General features: G+C 42.4%; 1 pseudogene; it reads left to right on the top strand.

The window, feature by feature from the left end:
• The first annotated feature begins 261 nt into the window (after nucleotides 1–261).
• On the top strand, nucleotides 262–7,388 carry LOC113247340 (zinc finger protein 350-like; annotated as a pseudogene).
• Nucleotides 7,389–8,812: the final 1,424 nt, after the last annotated feature.

The following is an 8,812-nucleotide window of genomic DNA, read 5'->3' as shown; positions in this document are numbered from 1 at the left end:
GCCGGACCGTATTGCCTCTTCAGAAATACCGGAAACCGTCGTTCCGGGTTCTCCGAAGGCCTCGGGTCATCGTGGGCCACCGTACACTGAAGAGTTCACGGAACATCAACGTTTAGGTTTTTTCCCCTGGGCCTGGAGGAAACCCGGTCGGTGTGTGGTTTTGTCCCTGGAAGTTCTGTTTTTTATTTTTGTTTGTGTTTTGTCACAGTATAGGTTTTGCTTCTTGCAGGGTGACGTGTGGACGTGCTGTAGTATGGATCCATGAAATCATTGTCGGGGGCGGATGGGGAGCGTAGAAGCGCGGAGGTGGAGGTATTTAAGGAGAAGCAGGTGGGACCCTGATTCGAGGTATTGGGGGGTTGCGGACGAGGCAGATCTGTCTGTGGTTGGGGTCCAGTTGGGATTTATAGTTCGAAACCCTCGTGTGTGTGTGTGTTTAAAGCCTTTGCCCCAGGAGTTGACTAACAGACCGAGGTATGTGTGTGTACACGTGTGTTTATAGTTTGAAACCCTCTGGGGTGTGTGTGTGTGTGTGTGTGTGTGTGTGTGTGTGTGTGTTTAAAGCCTCTGGGTGTGTGTGTGTGTGTGTGTGTAAAGCCTCTGGTGTGTGTGTGTGTGTGTGTGTGTGTGTAAAGCCTCTGGGGTGTGTGTGTGTGTTTAAAGCCTTTTGTCCAGGGATTGACTAACTGCAGACCGAGGGACTAAACCGCCACCCCCGTCCCGCGGTCCCGCGTCTGAAAGGTGTCGTCTATGGCTTCTTTCCCACGGCAAAGGAAGAATTGAGCCCTTGGGACAGGAGCACTGAACCCTGTTGCTTACATGCTGTTCTTTGCTAACAGAATCTCCATTTTTTTTAGCACCGCTCCCTCTGGCAAGGTGACCCACATCTCGGTTTATTAGTAAGTGCTGGTTGGTCTTAGTCCATCATGGTAGGTCCAGTTCCCATTGCTAATGATTGAATTTCTGTGAAATGAGCTTAGTATATCATATGGTGCAGTTCTAGCCAGCTCTATGTGAAAATCTGCTTAGTGGTTTCTGGGGGAGCGTTTTCTCTTTTATATTAGTAATTCTTTGAATCTCTTTTTCCATGTCCATGATGACACTGTCTGAGTATAACCTTAATTTTCAGCCCAGTTTCCAATGTTTATAATTTATTCTCGTTCAGTGCATTGGCTGTACTCTGAAATATGGAGTTCAAAAGTGGGATGATAGTGGACATCTTTGTCTTGTTGCCTACCATTAAAATTCACCTGCTATATGGTCTGGAGTTAACATGTTTTCTGGAGGATTAATCCAGGATTTTAAATTTAACAACATAAAGATGCTCGTAGTATTCAAAAAAAAATTTATTTGATTCGTTTCTCTCATTAACTCCTTATATTCTTTATTTGCATTTTCTTTTTTGACCCTATGGGTATTTGTAGTGAGACAGATATGTATTATCGGCTTTTTCAAATAACAGGCTTTTAGTATATTTGAGCTCTTGGATTTCTTTGTTAATTTAAAATATCTACGAGTAGGGGCGCCTGGCTGCCTCAGACGGTACAGCATGCAACTCTTGATCTTGAGGTTGTAAGTTTGAGCCCCACATTGGGGGTAGAGATTACTTAAAATTAAATCTTAAAAAAATCTACAAGTTAATCGTATAAAAGAAATATACATATATAAACAGTCATTACCTAGGTAATGAAACAACGTTGCCAGCACCCCAGTGGTTTTTGTGAGCCTCTTTCCAATTATATCCCATCCTCACACCCAAAGGTAATTGCCATATTTTCCGTGTAGCACGCACTTACGGGCTTTTCTTTATAGTTTTGTAATATAATTAACCATTCCTAATCATTACAACTGCATATGAATGTAATTATACATCATGCGCTTTTTATGTCAAGTCTTTTGCTCAATATTTGTGAGACTCATTCATGTTTTTGCAGATAGGTTTTCTTTTCTCTTTGTAAAGAGGGTCAGACATTATGTATTATATAAATATTCACACAGTAAATTACTATTTTGGGATTTATAATCTATGGGTGTCCCACATATGCTTGTTTTTGTTTTACAATCCTTAAAAATATAAGGAGCATTCTTAGTTTGCAATCTGGGCAAAAAAATGTAGTTTCTCCATAGCAGTTCATTGTTTGAATATATGCAGGTTTCCCTACTTTTTATTAAAATGGCATCATTTGCATTTTGAATAATGCTGTTACTAAAATTCTTATCCACGTCTTCTGGTAAAAATATACCTTTATTTTTGGAAGAATAAATATCTTAGACATATACTTCACAGTGAAATTTCTTTGCGATTGATGAACGCGTGGAGATGCAGGGAGAGTGGAGCTACTGGAGAGGGCCTGGAAAATCCTTCCCATTTCCCTCAGTTCTTCTATCTGACGGTTCCTGGTTTATATCCTCTTATAATAAGTAAAATCGTAATGTGTTAAAACGCACATTGGAATTGGTATCAGAATCATACCTTCTTTGGATGAGTTTCTTATTATCTTTCCCTCTTCCAATAACACTGCAAATTATGTACTTTAAGAAAATTATTGGGGTTGGGTGCCTGGGTGGCTCAGTCGGTTAAGCGTCTGCCTTTGGCTCAGGTTATGTTTTGTTTTTTTTTTTAAGATTTTATTTATTTATTTGACAGAGATAGAGACAGCCAGCGAGAGAGGGAACACAAGCAGGGGGAGTGAGAGAGGAAGAAGCAGGCTCATAGCAGAAGAGCCTGATGTGGGGCTCGATCCCATAACGCCGGGATCACGCCCTGAGCCGAAGGCAGACGCTTAACCGCTGTGCCACCCAGGCGCCCCTCTTTTTTTTTTTTTTTTTTTTAAGATTTTATTTATTTATTTGACAGAGATAGAGACAGCCAGCGAGAGAGGGAACACAAGCAGGGGGAGTGAGAGAGGAAGAAGCAGGCTCATAGCAGAAGAGCCTGATGTGGCTCAGGTTATGATCCTGGGTCCTGGGATCAAGCCCCACATCAGGCTCCCTGCTCATTGGGAAGCCTGCTTCTCCCATTCCCTCTGCCTGCTGCTCCCCTTGCTTGTGCTTTCTCTCTCTGTCAAATAAATAAAGTCTTTAAAAAAAATCAGTTGCATTAATGTGAAAAGCATACATACAGTATCTTTTATCTGCCATGTACGTATGGATGGTATTTCTAGGTTAAGGAGAATGAACTTACACATGTTTTCTTAAGATTTATTTATTTATTTGAGAAAGAGTGTTCATGCCCCCCAGTTGGTGGGGAGAGGCAGAGGGAGAGGGAGAGGGAGAAAGGAACTCAAGCAGACTCTGCACTCAGTGTGGAGCCCGACATGGGGCTCAGTCTCACGACCCCGAGATCACGACTCCAGCCCAAACTAGAAGTCAGACACTGAAGGGTCTGCTCCATCCAGGCACCCCTGAACTTCTGCACGCTATGCAAACTTCTCATTGGTTGAATGGCTGGATGACTGTGCACAATTACAGAATAATTAGGCATTTGCTCTTTCACGATGGGTCAAAATAAAAACCCCGCTAGATGTCTAGATACAGCCTATAGAATGGAAATAAGCAGGAAATTTTTAACATTTCTTCCATATCATCAGAAGGACATCACTTCATTAGGGAGCACTGTTATTACAGGAATCCCTGACATTTGATGACGTGGCCGTGGACTTCACCTGGGAAGAGTGGCAGCTCCTGGCCCCTGCTCAGAAGGACCTGTACCAGGAATGATGTTGGAGAACTATAGGAACCTGCTGTCAGTGTCCCCATCAGTGGCCTTTCCTTTCTCAGCTTCTTAAAGCCCATAGTGTCTGTGCTGCTCTGAAGTGAGATTCTCAGCCCGCTCCTTGGCTCCAGACACGTGGGTATATTCTCCCTTCTCCTGAGTGAAAACCTTAACTTTGTAGGTGTGAAAATTGTTTTGTCCTAACATCATGCAGTCTTCCTGGACCCCAAGCCCAATTACTGTGCCTGAGTCTTCTATCATTTACCATGAACAGGTTTTCACACGAGCAAACCAGATGTGCTCTCCAAATTTGATCAAGAAGAACCAACAGTGGAAGATGACATCCCCTGTCAAATCCTTTCAGGTGAGTGAGAGCAGCAGGAGGGAACCAGGCTGTGGAAATCATATTCTAGTTGGTAGAGGAGTCACAGCTTTGAGAGGGTTGGAGGCTAGGTAGGCAGTGCCTCCATGCATCTCTCTCCTGATCCGCAACCTCTTTTTCTTTGTAGGAGTTTAGAGTAAAATATATCCCATTTGTCTCAAACAGGATTTGATCCCTGTTTATTTTATTTACATCTTGAATTTTGTATGCATGGTTTCCTTTTTCTTAATGATTCTCAGATCTTTCCTTTCTTACTCTTCCTCCTTCCTTGCCTTAAAAGTCTACTGTCCAAAGGCCTCTATCCAAAGAGAAAACTCAATTCTTCACTGTCTTCTAACTGCTGCACCTTTCTGTCCCAATGGTGTTGATTTTCCTTCCTAACCCTCACCCCATCCTGGATGCTGTGCCTCCAAAGTAAACTGGTCTTCACTGGGCCCTTGTCCTCACTCTGAGGTTTCCAAAGGTTCTGTTTTCCATTTTCTTCTCTGGTCTCCTAACCCTTCACACTTTTCTTTATTCTAATAAGCCAAGGTGCTTCTGTTCCCTGCAGGGTACCCTCAAATTGACATCTGCCCAAGGTGATCTATCAAACTTTAGTTCTGTACAACTCACTCATTCTATGGCAACTCTCCTGAGTTCCCAGTAAGTGCAAGGAACTTGCATCATCTTCCCTCCCAGAAAACCCCTGTAAGTTTTGGTTCTTTATACTCCTGTGCGTCTTACATCCTGGCCATCCAGGCATTTCCTCAAATGCTCCCTACCTGTAGAGCTCTCTTCTTTAAAGGAATCTGCTGTTGATGATGAATTTTAAACAGAAAAGTACTTCAACATCCTACATTACCAGTTACAGCCTAAACAAGATTATAACACTCATGTGTACTATGACTTAATTCCTTTGTGTATTTACTCATTCTGACCTTCCTTCTAGTTTATTGTAGATGTTACCATCATATTGACTTCCTGAAAGCTTCCTTTTTCCCCCATTGTATTCTGGTGACATTAAGTCCTAGTTAACCACATTACTTGTCACAGACATGAAATTCTTCTCTCAGTGTCTTTGTGATAATAGTATTTCTTGCTCACACAGAGATTTCCATTTTCTTCCCTAAACTCCCCAGTGTGTTGCAGACATGTGATTGCTTACTTGCTTCATTTTTAAAATAATTTATTTCTTGATAACCTAGTGTAACAGCAGTGAGAAAAAGGCATAAAAACAGACCAAGAGCTTTCATTCTAAGATCAGGAAACAGAAAACCGACCAAATAAGAAGATACATTATGTGTCTCTTAGAGGGTGACAAGTGCGGTGATGAAATATTTGGAATATAAGTGTGGTAGTAATGGAAGAGCAGGTGCTGGGACTGGGACTTCTCTTTTAGGAAAGGGAACAGCTCTGTGAGGTGTAGATCACAGGTCACATGTACTTGGAGCTTTGTGCTGTATCATATTGATGCTCCCCAAGGCTGACCTTGACAGTAAATCCTCCAGGGAGGCCTGTTTCTCTCCACAGTGTCACCTGATTTCCTGCATCTCCCTCCATCTCCATTGCTCCTTCACACCAGTTTTCACGACGTGCAGCTGTTTTACTTGTGTCCTTTTACCAAAGTGCAGTGTAGGCTCCCTGAACATGAGGGCTCTGTGTGTGTCCCCAGCATGAGCAGCATGTCCTGTGCACAGGAGTCCTCAGTAAGGATTTGTGACGTGAATGAGTCTGTCTCTCCCCAGTTTGGATGAGGTGGCCCTCCACCCTGTGGTCTGCTGCTCATGGGAAATTGCGTGTATTTCACAGTCTCTGCGTGTTCTGCAATATGTGGGAAGTAGCCAAAACGGTGTTTATTCATTGTCACTGTTTTTTCCAATATATAAGGAACATTCAACATGGAGTTTTATTTACACTCACATAATAGGGTCATCACTAAGTCACCTCAAATGAAGCTATTTTAAACAGTACTTTTATTCTAGTCAATATGATGGAAGAATTCATTATCATCTTTTCTAGGAGTCTGGAAACTTCCAGAGCATTTACCAAATGAAATCATGGAGAATAGCCTAGAACAATGGCACAAACATAACACTTTTGAAAATTCTGTTTTTCAGAGCAAAACTCATTTTGTGTCAATGCAAAAGCATGGTATGTTTGACTTACATGGGAAAAAGTATGAAACCAAATATAACTTAAGCAGAGCAGAGCCACTGCAGAGCTTACTGTAGGTGAGAAAGCCTTTCTTCTTATTAATCATGAACAATTTCAGAGTGAAATTAAATCTCTCGAATGCCAAAAATGTATCAGCATGAAGTGCCAAATCATTAAGTATCAGAAAACTCAAAAAATAAAGAAACCTCATGTATGCAGTGAATGTGCGAAAGCCTTCATCAAGAAGTCCTGGCTCCCTGATCACCAGAATCTTCATACAGGAGAGAAACCCCACAGGTGTAGTCTGTGTGGGAAAGCATTCTCCAGAAAGTTTATGCTCACTGAACAGCAGAGAATGCATACAGGAGAAAAGCCTTATGAATGCACTGAATGTGGCAAAGCCTTCCTCAAGAAATCACAGCTCAATGTACATCAGAAAACACATACAGGAGAGAAACCATATATATGCAGTGAATGTGGAAAAGGCTTCATCCAGAAGGGAAATCTCATGGTATGTCAGCGCATCCACACTGGAGAAAAACCTTATATATAGAGTGAGTGTGGGAAAGGCTTCATCCAGAAGACGTGCCTGATAGCACATCAAAGATTTCACACAGGAAAGACTCCCTTTGTGTGCAGTGAATGTGGAAAATCCTGTTCCCAGAAGTCAGGTCTCATTAAACATCAAAGAACTCAGAAGAGAAACCTTTTAGATGTAGTGAATGTGGGAAATCCTTTATCACAGCTCATGTACATCAGAGAACTCATACAGGAGAGAAACCATAGAGATGCACTGAATGTGGGAAATCTTTTCGAGGGAAGTCCTCAATAAACGTCAGAAAATTCATTTAGGCAAGATAGAAAATCCTCCCTCAGAGTCACAGGTCATCACAGACTGGTGTTGTCCTGCAAGAGAAAAACCTTTTTAATATGACGACTATGGCAAGGGCCTTCTGTGGCTTGTCAGACATCATTAAACATCACTGGGCTCCTAGCAAATAGGAATGTGGTCATAGTGGGACAGCCTGCAGCCAGAAGTGTACCCTCAGGAGACAACAGAGAGGATTTGCCCAGGACAGAAACCTTATGAATGCAGTCAATGTGGTCATGCCTTCACTGGTCAATTATGTCTTATTTTATGTCACAGAAAACCAGTAGGAAAAAAACTCAGAAACATTCTATGTGGGGCGCCTGGGTGGCTCAGTCGCTTAAGTGTTTGCCTTCAGCTCAGGTCATGATCCTGGAGTCCTGGGATTGAGTCCCACACCAGGCTCCCTGCTCAGTGGGGAGTCTGCTTCTCCCTCTGCTCCTTCCGCTGGCTCGTGTTCTCTGTCAAATAAATAAAAATCTTAAAAAAAAATTCTATGTGGAGAAAGTTTGAGCAAAAATTTATAGGTCATATTATGGCTGAAAAGTATATACTGAGAGGAACTATATAAATGCCGAGGCTAGGAAAGCGGAATCTCTAATCCTATTAAAAATATGCATCAGGGGCGCCTGGGTGGCACAGCGGTTAGGCGTCTGCCTTCGGCTCAGGGCATGATCCCGGCGTTCTGGGATTGAGCCCCACATCAGGCTCCTCTGCTATGAGCCTGCTTCTTCCTCTCCCACTCCCCCTGCTTGTGTTCCCTCTCTCGCTGGCTGTCTCTGTCGAATAAATAAATAAAAATCTTTTAAAAATATGCATTGATACACAGGCATAATCTGATGTTAACCCAAATACATACACATCAATTTCTCTTTTGTGTCTGTTAAAGGAATGAAGGAAGTTCAACTAAGTAGAGAAAGTAAATAGGTGAATATTAAAAGCCTACAAGAAAATTTGTATCTGAAATGCTGCTATGAATGAAGAATCAGGAAAGGGCTAACATTGGGTGGGTGCGATATGGGGCATGTGTTTATCAATTCAGTTTCTGCAGGTCAAGGTGAAGGATTAATTAGAAACTGGGATGTCAGCTATAAACTCTTAGGGGCACTTTTGAAATTGCAGCTTTAGATTGAGTCAATTACCAAGTATTTGTCAAATACTTCTTTGTACTAGGTCCTTTTTGAAGAGGTGAGGATACAGTGGTGACCAAAACAGAATAAGCCCGTGGTCTCCTGGACACAGCATTGAGGTAACTGGATTATCTTTAACATTTTCTTTTTAAGTGGGGGCTCCACTCAACGTGGGGTAGAACTCATGAACCTGCGGTCAGGAGTGGCATGCTCTACTGACTGAGCCAGCCAGGTGCCCCATGGATTATCTTTAAGTGGTACCTTTACACACCAGCTATTCTAGTGAGAGGATGTAAATATCTATATTAAGTGAGATGGACGTGGAGTCATTAGTTCAAGGAAATCAGACAATATATTGTTGAAGGAGTTTATTATTTGGGGGGATGGAGGAAAAACTTATTCATGCTTGTTGAGCACTATAACACAAACTTATTTTTAAAGATTTTATTTATTTATTCGACAGAGATAGAGACAGCCAGTGAGAGAGGGAACACAGTCAGGGGGAGTGGGAGAGGAAGAAGCAGGCTCTTAGCGGAGAAGCCCGATGCGGGGCTCGATCCCAGAACGCCGAGATCACGCCCTGA

The sequence above is a fragment of the Ursus arctos genome, unplaced genomic scaffold (genome assembly GCF_023065955.2).
Source record: "Ursus arctos isolate Adak ecotype North America unplaced genomic scaffold, UrsArc2.0 scaffold_19, whole genome shotgun sequence".
Classification (NCBI taxonomy): Eukaryota; Metazoa; Chordata; class Mammalia; order Carnivora; family Ursidae; genus Ursus; species Ursus arctos.
This window is presented reverse-complemented; position numbering and strand designations above follow the sequence as displayed.